Here is a 12,538-nt window from a genome sequence, read left to right as displayed (position 1 = left end):
TAAAAAATAAAAATTAAATTTATTCTCAGAATACAATGCACTAAAAAAAGGGGGGGGGTGTTATATATAGGGTATATAGTTATTTTAAAACTTGTAAACAATTTTAAAAAATGCAACCTAATCAATAAAATCTGGTATAAAAGCAGCAGAGTTGAGGCTAAAAAGTTGTAACACATATACCAAAAATCAATGAAAGGTCCATAGAAACAAGAGCAATAAGTATAAAAACAAGTACAAAAAATGCAGGATGGGCATGAAAAAGGAATAAAAAATAGGTAAAAATGAAAGAGAGGTAGCTTAACTTCAATAGTGGAGGTATGTTCAGAGTGGTACCCAACGCGTTTCGTCCCTCATGGACTTCATCAAGGGGTAATGAGAGGCTAGAGACAGAGCATATTTATACCTCCTAGCTGTGGGAGGTGTTAGCAACATCACTTCCTGTTTGTTAATTGGTGAGTTGCTGTGGAGGTATTAAAGTACATGAATAAACACCTAGACATGTAGTGAATGGAGTAAGGGGGCCAAATAGTATATTCAATTGTGAAAACGATATTGCATGTAGTCATAATAACGTTTGTAACATAAAGGACAACAAAGTCCGTCAACTTCCGGTCCGGGCTGGGTGGAACGTCATCTCCGCCCCACTTCCGCCCCTCTTCCGGTTTGGATTGTGTCCGTTGTGCGCATGCGTCGGCTCGGCGCCGTGCGATGCGGATAGCTGGTGTGCTTTCACTTCTGTAGACGGCGGCCATCTTTTTGGTTATCCAAGCTTGGTTGTAGTCGGCGGCCATCTTTTTGGTTATCCAAGCTTGGTTGTAGTGCTGCTGCGGGGACCATCTTCAGTGTACTGTCCCTTTGATGGGCGGCGGCCATTTTTTGGGTTGTCAGAGGACGGAATGAAGAGCTGATGTCAGCGATATTAATCTGCTGCAGTTTGCATATGTCAATGTTCGTCAATTATGTTTGGCTGTGGGTACATCTTTGAGGTGGTTTTGCATAGGTGATGCATCTCCCCGGGGGGTACATAAAAACGAAAATGATAAAAGGCATGTAAATAAATAAATAAATAAGGCGTCTGAATAGCTGAAAATGGCATTTAAGAAGGATCATACTCAGAATAGATGGGCTATGAATTAACTAGAAGAGATACAGATACATAAAATGTGTAATGTAGTTTAAATAAGAGCGATAGAGGAGCGAGTAGAAATTACGCAGAAGGCGGGTAGAAATTGCGCAGGAGGCTGAAGTAATGTAGATAACAACTAGGTCGACATCACGGAGGAAGTGCCCATGGTGATGTGAGCAGAGCATTATCCATGATTTTAAGAGATATCCCAAAAGGCGAAAGCTACCTCAGCGCCTCCGGATTTACAACACCCGGTCTCCCAAGGGGGTCTCCCATCCTTGTACTGACCGGGCCCAACCTTGCTTAGCTTCCAAGATCGGACGGTGTTGGGCGTCCCCAAGGAGGTATGGTTGTAATGTATAGGGCTGAGTAGGAGACGGGGTCTCATATAAGCAATGGATACCATGATGAACTCACTACTGCCAAGGAGAGTGGGCGGAAAGGAAGTTTATACATTAATAGTGCAAGAGAGTGAGGGTAAACGTATTGGTGCCAAGTTGGCTAATTGGCACTAATGCATCGTACTTGCGATGCTACCTGGTGATAACCAGGTACAGCTAAATAAGCTTTGTAAAAAAAGCCCAGGAAATAGTGAGCAAGTGCAATACATGTCGCAAAGGAGGGGGTTTCTTTAGGGGGAGACAGGAGTGGGAAGCGTAGAAAGCGGAAGGTTTGTATCACAGGAACGGGGCTATTTCGTACCCTTCGTTGAAGCCATCCGGCTGGAGCGTGTTCAGTTCGTATATCCAGAACATCTCTCTTCTTGAAAGGAGGTTCGAAAGGTCACCGCCTCTATCTCCCAGTGCGACCAGTTCAATTCCTTTGTACGTTAATGCCTCAGGATCCGAGTTGTGGCAAAGATTGAAATGTTTGGATACTGCATGGGTGAGGACTTTGTTCTTGATATTCCTGACATGTTCCTGGATACGTATTTTAAGGGGTCTCTTAGTTTTCCCAATGTACTTTAATTTACAGGAACATTCCAGAAGGTAGATCACCGATAGGGTGTTACAGTTGATGAATTGTTTGATCCGATATTCCTTGTTAGTTTTGTCATTGTGGAATGATTTCCTATTTGGATGGAGGTATCTGCAAATGTTACACCTACCACATTTAAAACTTCCCACACATTTAGGCATTCTGCTTACGACTTCTGGGTTCCTCAGCATGCTAGGGGCTACAAGATCTTTCAAACTCCTAGATTTTCGAAAGACCATTTTAGGCTCTTTAGTGAGGTAGTCTTTAAGAACAGGGTCCATAAGCAAAATGTTCCAGTGCTTTTTAAGGACATTCTTAATCAGTTTTTCATGTCTGCTGTACGTCGTAATAAACTTAACTGTGTCCTCCTTGATGTCCTTAGGTTTATACTTAAGAAGTTCCCTTCTTTCTAAACCTTTAGTCTTGGTAGTGGCTTCTTCTAGGAGTCGGGACGGGTACCCTTTTTCCTTGAATCTTCCTTTGTACACTTCAAGTTGTTGATCTCTGTCATCTTCCTTCTTGCAATTCCTCGCTATTCTATTAAATTGGGAAAAGGGGGTATTGTCCTTCCATTGTTGACGGTGATTGCTTCTATAGTGGACGTAACTATTCATGTCCACCTTCTTAATGAAATTGCTTGTGATGATTTCCTCTCCTGAATGTGTTAGAACAAGATCTAGGAACTCGATCCGTTCTGTATCTTCATTGGCCGTGAATTTGAGATTCATGCTATTGTCCGAAATGTAGGTTAAAAATTCTTTAAAACTCAACTGGTCTCCCTCCCAAATTAATAAAATATCATCTATATAGCGTTTGTAAAAGATGATATTCCGTTGGTATGGGTGATTAGTGTAAATGTAGTCATTCTCCCATTTACCCATGAACAAATTAGCAAAGCTAGGCGCGAAGATAGTGCCCATAGCTGTACCACAAATTTGAAGATAAAATCCGTCTAAAAATGTAAAATAATTATGTTTGAGTATAAAATTCATGAGCTCGCATAAAAATAGTCTATGATCTTCTGTAATTTGAGGGTCCAGAATTAGGAAGTTGTTACATGCCTCGATGCCCTTTTCGTGTTCTATGCAGGTATATAAAGATTGCACATCAATTGTGGCCCACCTGTAGGTATCTTTCCATTTTAATGGTTCCAAAAGATTCAGAACCGATGTAGTATCCTTAAGGAAGGCCGGCAGTTCCATCACATATTTCCTCAGGAATATGTCAACGTATTCTGACAGATGTGAAGTCAGAGAATCAATGCCTGCCACAATTGGCCTACCAGGGGGGTTGTCCAGGGATTTGTGTACCTTTGGGAGAAAGTAAAAAATGGGGGTGGTGGGGTTAGAGTTTAGGAGATACTGGAATTCATCTTTCATCAGTATCTCCTTTCTAAAAGCCTTTAGAAGCATGAGTCTCAGTTCTTCCACGAAAGGTTCCTTAGGGTCGTTCGACAGTGGGGTGTAGGATGTCCGATCTCCTAGCAGTCTGAGAGCTTCTGCGACATAGGCTTCTCTGTCCATAATAACTAACCCCCCCCCTTTATCAGCCGGTTTTATAACAATATTTTTATTCTCTTGTAGGTGTTTAATAGCTTCCGTCTCTCTGTTTGAGAGATTTTTTTCTTTGATAGATGAGATGTCAGCATCAAGTAGATCCTTCTTGACTAGCTCATAGAAGAGGCCCACATTATGACCCTTTGATTCCAAAGGGTAAAATTTAGATGTGGGCTTCAAACCTGATTTGGATTGTTCATAATTCTGTATCACTGCATCCTCTTTCTTTATAAAGTGACGTTTTAGAGTGATTTTTCTTATGAATTTATTCAAGTCGATGAAAACATCGAACTTATTCATGCCCTTTGTGGGTGCAAAGGAAAGACCTTTGTTAAGGAGTGTAGTTTCATAGTTCGTCAAGGTGTGGTTTGAAAGATTGAAGATACCTTTGGGTACAGGGGGTTCTACACGAGATTTCGTCTCTTGTATAGTCTTCTCCCTTCTACCCCCGCGACATCCTCTTCGTCTACGAATCTTCTTTTGCGAGGTGAGATGTTTTTCATTCTTGCAGGTGTCTTTGTTGTACCTCGGGGGTGGTGGTGGTTTGTACCTGGTGATAAAAAAGACTCCTGTGTAGTGGAGTCAAGTCTCTGTAGTGCTGCAAAGCGATTAGTTGTTTTGAAGTTAGGTGATTCCTGGCTCTCTTTGGTAGTCGGTCTGGGACCTCTGAATTTGCTAGGTACAGTTTTCCAATACTCCCTCCTCACTTTTGGAGCTGCCTGTCCTCCTTCAGAGAAGCGACTCCAATTCTTAACCTGGTTATTTTCATAGTCATGTCTGTCTCTAGCGAATTTCCTTTCTTTGTTTCTGATAACCTCATCTTCTATACGTTCCAGTTTTTTATTCAGTACCTTCTCATTTATCCTAAAATCCTCTTTATCTTTGTGTACTTCCATTTTACTCTCAGCCTCTTTTATTTCTACTTCTAGGTCTGAGATAATGCGTTTTTTCTCCGTGACAAGTAATTTCATGAGATTGATTGAACAATTATGCAGGGTTTTATCCCATTCTTGCATGAATTCCTGATTCTCTTTTCCAAAAGTAGGCTGTTTCATTATCCTTAAGCCCCTCGGGACCCTACTGACACTGACATAATGTTCTAAACCCCTGATGTCCCACCATGCTTTTACTTCCTTGGTTAACAGTCTTTCGATATTCCAAAACATGTCATCCAAGTCGGTATTGGTTGGTTCAGTCTCGGGGATGGTAGTCTCATTGAAAATCTTTTGGCACACATTACTCCTTTTATTAGTGCGTTCGTTAATTCCAAACATACTGTGTTCGATACTGGTTCCCTCCAGGCAGCTGGAAGCAATAATACCAAGAGAAAAGGATGTGTACAAAGGAAGCTGGTAGCGCCACAGAAGTAGTGTCAAAGTTTGTAAACAACAGTATTAGGAAGGAGAGTATTCTGAGTTAATTGTCAAGGGATATATATATATGTTACCTGGAGGACACTCCCTATAGGCTATTAGGGCGTCAGCTTATGGACCTCAAAAAATATATAGGCACTGGTACATATGCCTAGAGGGTTAGAAATGGGTACGGAAGGATGAGGTACTTACAAGCGACCAAAGGTGTCGAAATAATAATGTAAAAGCCAGGTGTTCAATAAAAAATAAAAATTAAATTTATTCTCAGAATACAATGCACTAAAAAAAGGGGGGGGGTGTTATATATAGGGTATATAGTTATTTTAAAACTTGTAAACAATTTTAAAAAATGCAACCTAATCAATAAAATCTGGTATAAAAGCAGCAGAGTTGAGGCTAAAAAGTTGTAACACATATACCAAAAATCAATGAAAGGTCCATAGAAACAAGAGCAATAAGTATAAAAACAAGTACAAAAAATGCAGGATGGGCATGAAAAAGGAATAAAAAATAGGTAAAAATGAAAGAGAGGTAGCTTAACTTCAATAGTGGAGGTATGTTCAGAGTGGTACCCAACGCGTTTCGTCCCTCATGGACTTCATCAAGGGGTAATGAGAGGCTAGAGACAGAGCATATTTATACCTCCTAGCTGTGGGAGGTGTTAGCAACATCACTTCCTGTTTGTTAATTGGTGAGTTGCTGTGGAGGTATTAAAGTACATGAATAAACACCTAGACATGTAGTGAATGGAGTAAGGGGGCCAAATAGTATATTCAATTGTGAAAACGATATTGCATGTAGTCATAATAACGTTTGTAACATAAAGGACAACAAAGTCCGTCAACTTCCGGTCCGGGCTGGGTGGAACGTCATCTCCGCCCCACTTCCGCCCCTCTTCCGGTTTGGATTGTGTCCGTTGTGCGCATGCGTCGGCTCGGCGCCGTGCGATGCGGATAGCTGGTGTGCTATATTTATTCATTTATTTTTAAACACATGGGGGTACATTTACTAACATTCGTAATTTCCGAAAATAGGTCAAAGTTCAATCACGAATGACATCGACAGTGTAAAACTGCAACTTTTTGAATTGATTACGATGGATTTACTAAGCTGTCGTATTCGTATTTTTCTTTTCTTCCGATGTCGATGTCATTCGTGTTTTTTTACCTAATTTGACGGCAGTGATTAGCAAAACACTGCCGTTTTTTTTTACAATCAATCTCGGCCGGATCTGTGTGATCCGTGCTGGGGTTCGTATTTTTTTTTTTTTTTAAATTAAACAAAGTAAAATCCTAAAAAAAATTGCGTCGGGTCCCCCCTCCTAAGCATAACCAGCCTCGGGCTCTTTGAGCCGATCCTGGTTGCAGAAATATGGGAAAAAAAATGACAGGGGTTCCCCCATATTTAAGCAACCAGCATCGGGCTCTGCGCCTGGTCCTGGTCCCAAAAATACGGGGGACAAAAAGAGTAGGGGTCCCCCGTATTTTTAAAACCAGCACCGGGCTCCACTAGCTGGACAGATAATGCCACAGCCGGGGGTCACTTTTATATAGCGCCCTGCGGCCGTGGCATCAAAAATCCAACTAGTCACCCCTGGCCGGGGTACCCTGGGGGAGTGGGGACCCCTTCAATCAAGGGGTCCCCCCCCCCAGCCACCCAAGGGCCAGGGGTGAAGCCCGAGGCTGTCCCCCCCCATTCAATGGGCTGCGGATGGGAGGGCTGATAGCCTTTGTTGTAAAATAAAAGATATTGTTTTTAGTAGCAGTACTACAAGTCCCAGCAAGCCTCCCCCGCATGCTTGTACTTGGAGAACCACAAGTACCAGCATGCGGCGGAAAAACGGGCCCGCTGGTACCTGTAGTACTACCACTAAAAAAATACCCAAAAAAACACAAGACGCACACACCGTGAAAGTATAATTTTATTACATACATACACACATACATACATACTTACCTTATGTTCCCACGCAGGTCGGTCCTCTTCTCCAGTAGAATCCAAGGGGTACCTGTTGAAGAAATTCTACTCACCAGATCCAGTGGTCCAGGCTCCTCGGCAAATCCAGGGATAATCCACGTACTTGAATAAAACAAAAAAACGGTTGCCCGACCACGAACTGAAAGGTGACCCATGTTTGCACATGGGTCACCTTTCCACGAATGCCAGAAACCCACTTTGCCTTCTGGCTAAGTGGGTTTCTTCAGCCAATCAGGGAGTGCCACGTTGTAGCACTCTCCTGATCAGCTGTGTGCTGCTGTCCTCACTGACAGGCAGCACGCGGCAGTGTTACAATGTAGCGCCTATGCGCTACATTGTAACCAATGATGGGAACTTTCTGCTCAGCGGTGACGTCACTTTAGGTCAACCGCAGGGCAGAAAGTTCCCATCATTGGTTACAATGTAGCGCATAGGCGCTACATTGTAACACTGCCGCGTGCTGCCTGTCAGTGAGGACAGCAGCACACAGCTGATCAGGAGAGTGCTACAACGTGGCACTCCCTGATTGGCTGAAGAAACCCACTTAGCCAGAAGGCAAAGTGGGTTTCTGGCATTCGTGGAAAGGTGACCCATGTGCAAACATGGGTCACCTTTCAGTTCGTGGTCGGGCAACCGTTTTTTTGTTTTATTCAAGTACGTGGATTATCCCTGGATTTGCCGAGGAGCCTGGACCACTGGATCTGGTGAGTAGAATTTCTTCAACAGGTACCCCTTGGATTCTACTGGAGAAGAGGACCGACCTGCGTGGGAACATAAGGTAAGTATGTATGTATGTGTGTATGTATGTAATAAAATTATACTTTCACGGTGTGTGCGTCTTGTGTTTTTTTGGGTATTTTTTTAGTGGTAGTACTACAGGTACCAGCGGGCCCGTTTTTCCGCCGCATGCTGGTACTTGTGGTTCTCCAAGTACAAGCATGCGGGGGAGGCTTGCTGGGACTTGTAGTACTGCTACTAAAAACAATATCTTTTATTTTACAACAAAGGCTATCAGCCCTCCCATCCGCAGCCCATTGGATGGGGGGGGACAGCCTCGGGCTTCACCCCTGGCCCTTGGGTGGCTGGGGGGGGGGACCCCTTGATTGAAGGGTCCCCACTCCCCCAGGGTACCCCGGCCAGGGGTGACTAGTTGGATTTTTGATGCCACGGCCGCAGGGCGCTATATAAAAGTGACCCCCGGCTGTGGCATTATCTGTCCAGCTAGTGGAGCCCGATGCTGGTTGCTTAAATATGGGGGAACCCCTGTCATTTTTTTTCCCATATTTCTGCAACCAGGATCGGCTCAAAGAGCCCGAGGCTGGTTATGCTTAGGAGGGGGGACCCCACGCAATTTTTTTTGGCAAAAAAAAACACTTTCCAACCCCTTCCCACTGATATACATGCACGGATCTCATGGATCCCTGCATGCATCTCAAATCACGAATAAAAAAAGCAGGTCTGTTTTTTTTTTAGGACTTTTTTACGAATTGTAATTTTTCACGGCAGTGTTTTGGGTTTTTTTGCTTTGCACTTCTTAGTAAATGACCGAGATTCATACTTAAACAGGCGTAATTTGACCGATGGTGTATTCATTCGTAATTTTTTACCTGAACTAGAAAAAAATTACGAATGCCCTCATCACTGCCGTGATTAGTGTTTAGTAAATGACCGAGATTGACCGAGATGACACTTTGATGAAAAAACGGCATCTCGGTCAAAATCGGGAGCTTAGTAAATATACCCCATAGTATATATATATATATATATATATATATATATATATATATACCGACACACACACAGCAGACACAGTATATGCATATATGCTCTATACATATATTGCACAGGCTGCTCCTCCTGCCTGGGCTCCCCCCTCACACAGTGCCTACTTGCCTTAGTGGGGACTTCGATGAACTTGTCGCTGGCTTGCAGAAGGCGCTGCCGGGCCGGAATACAGAGGTCACCAGCAGCAGCGTCGGGACCGCGGCGCCTCCGTACTCAGCTGCAGGACATGATCGCGGTGGGTGGCCGAGTGTTGGACAAGCAGCTGCAGAGGGAGTCTCTGGCTGTACAGGGAGACATGCAGCAGCGGCGGCACCGCGTCGGTCACCCAGCTGAAGGAGATGATAGCGGCGGGCGGGAGTTGGTGAAGCAGCTGACAGACCGGTAGAGGTCCCTGCGCCCCCGGAAATCCGGCGCCCGGGGCGCGTGACCCCTTAGCCCCCCCCTAGTTTTGGCCCTGCATAAAGACAACCAACCCAGGGCTCTTCTCAGTACCCCTGGTGCAGTGGGTACAGAGGTACTTATTTTTCCTATTGATCTCTACAGGTGGCATGAAAGGGCATGATGACACTTAAAGAACCACAAATCCCAGCATGTTCAGGAATCAATAGCCTGATGGCATCTGTAGTCCACCTTTAAAAAATATATAAAAAATAGGACATACACACACACTGGCGTAGTTTTGATGGGTGCAGTGGGTGCTGTGCACATGGGCCCTCAGGGTCCAGGGGGGCTACAATGCACAATCTGCACCCATTATTTTTAATACTTACCCTCCGGAGTCCCGTGGCACAGCAGCAGCGCTGCAGAAATCACTGGGAAAATGCACAGCACCATTTTCCTGGTGTTTTGCGCATGCACAGTAGCAAAATCACTGGGAAAATTGTCACCACACCATTTTCCTGGAGATCTGCGCATGCACTCTAGGCTCTGAAACAGCGCTAGAGTCAGGGTCGGACTGGCCCACAGGGGTACCAGGGAAACCACCAGTAGGCCCCACTGCCTGAGTGCCCACTCCTTCCTCTAGGGATCAGGTTCCAGACTGTGCACTTGTATTATACATGGTAGATATGTTGCATTACACTGCACAAGACTATTGTGTATTACAAGCCTCTGTGGAGGCTGGCAACACCCTTAAGTATGGGCCCCTATCACTGCATTCCCCCGGTGGGCCCTTCATGCCCCAGTCCGACACTGGCTAGAGTTACCTAGGGATCTTAGTGCCCAGAGCTACAGTGCTGCCGGCTAGAGAGGAGGGGCCAGACCGAGCCTACACATGGTTCTCCTTCTCTCTAGATAATCCTCTGCATACACACCAAATATAGTATTATTTGTATTAAATAAGCTTGTACCTTTTTCATCAATTTATTACTCACAAATTCCTGGAAACAGGTTCTCTTCCGTCCATGTAGCATCCATCGGTGTTGGCAAAACAAAAACAAAATGCTGAGCCCTGACGAGACAGAGAGGTCACTGGCAGACACTCTATATAAGAATGAATGCAGTTTTGCTGATTGGTCACAGTGTGGGATCTGAGGGTTTGCAGCAGGATAGGGATTAAAAACCAATGAGCATAGACAGAGGATTTAAAATGATAGTCAAAGGTCAAAACTGATGTTTATTAAACACTGTTAATTTATATACAAAAGCATTGATGCCCATTAGCTTTAAATTGACAGCAACATTGATTCTTAGTAAATTTACTTCTGTATCTCTTGTATTATAAAGGGTTCTATTTATAATATATGAAATTTAATAGCAACTAAGCAAATTGCCACATTCAGCTCCCTTCTCTGCCTCTTCCCTGCTGTCAACTCTATCAGACGGAATTCTCTTTTTGTCAGGAGCCATCTTCTCCTACCCTCGCTTCCTTTGCATATACTGTAGTTTCCCCTCCTTGTGCTCCTTCCTTCCCACCATCAGGGAGCACACCCAAGCTCTTCTGTTTCGACCTGACCCCTTGATACAATCCCCTTCCACCTGTAGTGTTCCCTCTCTCCTAATGTCTTCCTATAACTTGCCCATCTCTTTTACCTGCATCTACCCCTCTTCCTTAAGGCATGCCCATGTATTCTCAAGAAACTCTTTCTTGAGCCCACCTCTCAGTCAAACTACCATACAATCTTTCCAAAACTCATGAGAGGCTATACACATCTCTCAACATTCCTCTCTGCTAACCTCAACTTTGACCCTCTCCAATTTGACTTTTGTCCTCTTTATTACACAGAAAATGAGGGGACCCTAGTTACCAATAACAACAAGATTCAAGGGTAATTTTTCTGTGCTCATTCTCTGTGGAGTCTTTGAAAGTTTTGACCACATGTTTCTTTGCTGATTCCTTTAGTCACTTCAGTCTTAGCAATGTGGTTCACTTCATTTTCTTGCTTCCTGTAGGGGTCCCTTAAGGTTCTGTCATAGCTACACTTCATGCTGGTACCCAGCTCCACCTGCCCTCCCCAACTTCTTCCCAGGGCTGACTCCAGGCCTGTTAGCACCCTGAGCGAGAATTGACACCCTCCTCATGACATGGGAAGAGGAGGGTGTTACTTGCAGTACGTTTCCTCCTGGAAAAGTAGGCATTGCCTCGCAACAAGGACGTGGCCTGAAAAAGAATGCTGTACCGAATGACAGGGAGTGATGTCTTGAAGTAGACCCCCTGCAAATGATAAATTTGCACCCTCCCTCCATTAAGTAAAAATGGGACAGCGCGTGCTGCAATAAAAGAGGTGTGATCTCACAAGGAAGAGGCGTAGCCACACAATAATGCCACCAATTGAAATTACACCTTGCAGTAGCACAACCTTATTCACATTACACCGCATGTAGTGTCCTTGATTTATATTACACCACAAATTGTAGTAGTGTACCTTTTTCATGTTATGTCACACAGTAGTGCCCCTTAGTCATGTTATGATACCCAGTAGTACCCCTTTTACACAATGCCCACAGTAGAAGTGCCTCCTTCACTTTACTCCCACAGTAGTAGGGTCACACATAATGTCCACAGTAGTAGTGCCATACAATGCCTACAGTAGTAGTGCCAAAGAGTAACAGTGCCACACATGATTCCCATAGTAATAGTGCCAGGAGGGGGGGGGGAAGGGAAGGAGGGAACTGGAAGTATCTGATGGATAGCCGCTCTTCATGCAACTGGCGCTGCTGTCACAGGTGCAACGAGGAGGACAGGGGAAGCCAAATGGACTTGACATTGGAAGCCATCGTCACTAATCTCCGCAGGTCCTGTGTCCCGGCATCCACACCGAACTGCAGCCTGTCTGCTGCTACAGCCCACCGACTACAAGCCCCAGCTGAGTGTCCTGACAGTGACACTGTGTCTAATTCAGACCTGGATGCTGCAGCAGCAGCAGCATTCACAGGCTGCAGGCCAGAGCAGTGTGCGCAGAAGCCGCACTGCGCATGCACACACAGTGAGATGCGATGGCATCTCACTTGTGTGATCGCCTCTGCCTGATTGACAGGCAGAAGTGATCACAGGGCAGTTGGCGGGGTGTCGGTGGCATTTGGGCAGCATTGCGGTGGCGTTGGAGGTGAACGGTCCGGACACACCTCCATTGTCCAGACCGCGCCCCCCCAATGCCACCACAACGTTATCCCAATGCTGCCTACATGCCCCCGACTGCCCCGCGGGGTGGGTCGCGGCACCAGCTAGGCTGTGTAGGCAGAGGGCTACTCGGCAGGTGAGAAAGCATCACCGCTGTGCGATGCTTTCGCATGTAGGGGTGCTG

The 12,538-nt window shown here is 45.0% G+C and overlaps 1 pseudogene; it reads right to left on the bottom strand.

Annotated features, from left to right (window-relative positions):
• Positions 1-1,365: 1,365 nt before the first annotated feature.
• LOC135051662 (5S ribosomal RNA) lies at positions 1,366-1,484 on the bottom strand (annotated as a pseudogene).
• Positions 1,485-12,538: the final 11,054 nt, after the last annotated feature.

This window comes from Pseudophryne corroboree, chromosome 2, assembly GCF_028390025.1.
Source record: "Pseudophryne corroboree isolate aPseCor3 chromosome 2, aPseCor3.hap2, whole genome shotgun sequence".
Taxonomy (NCBI): Eukaryota; Metazoa; Chordata; class Amphibia; order Anura; family Myobatrachidae; genus Pseudophryne; species Pseudophryne corroboree.
Note: the sequence above shows the minus strand (reverse complement) of the source record. Positions and strands in the feature narration are given on the sequence as shown.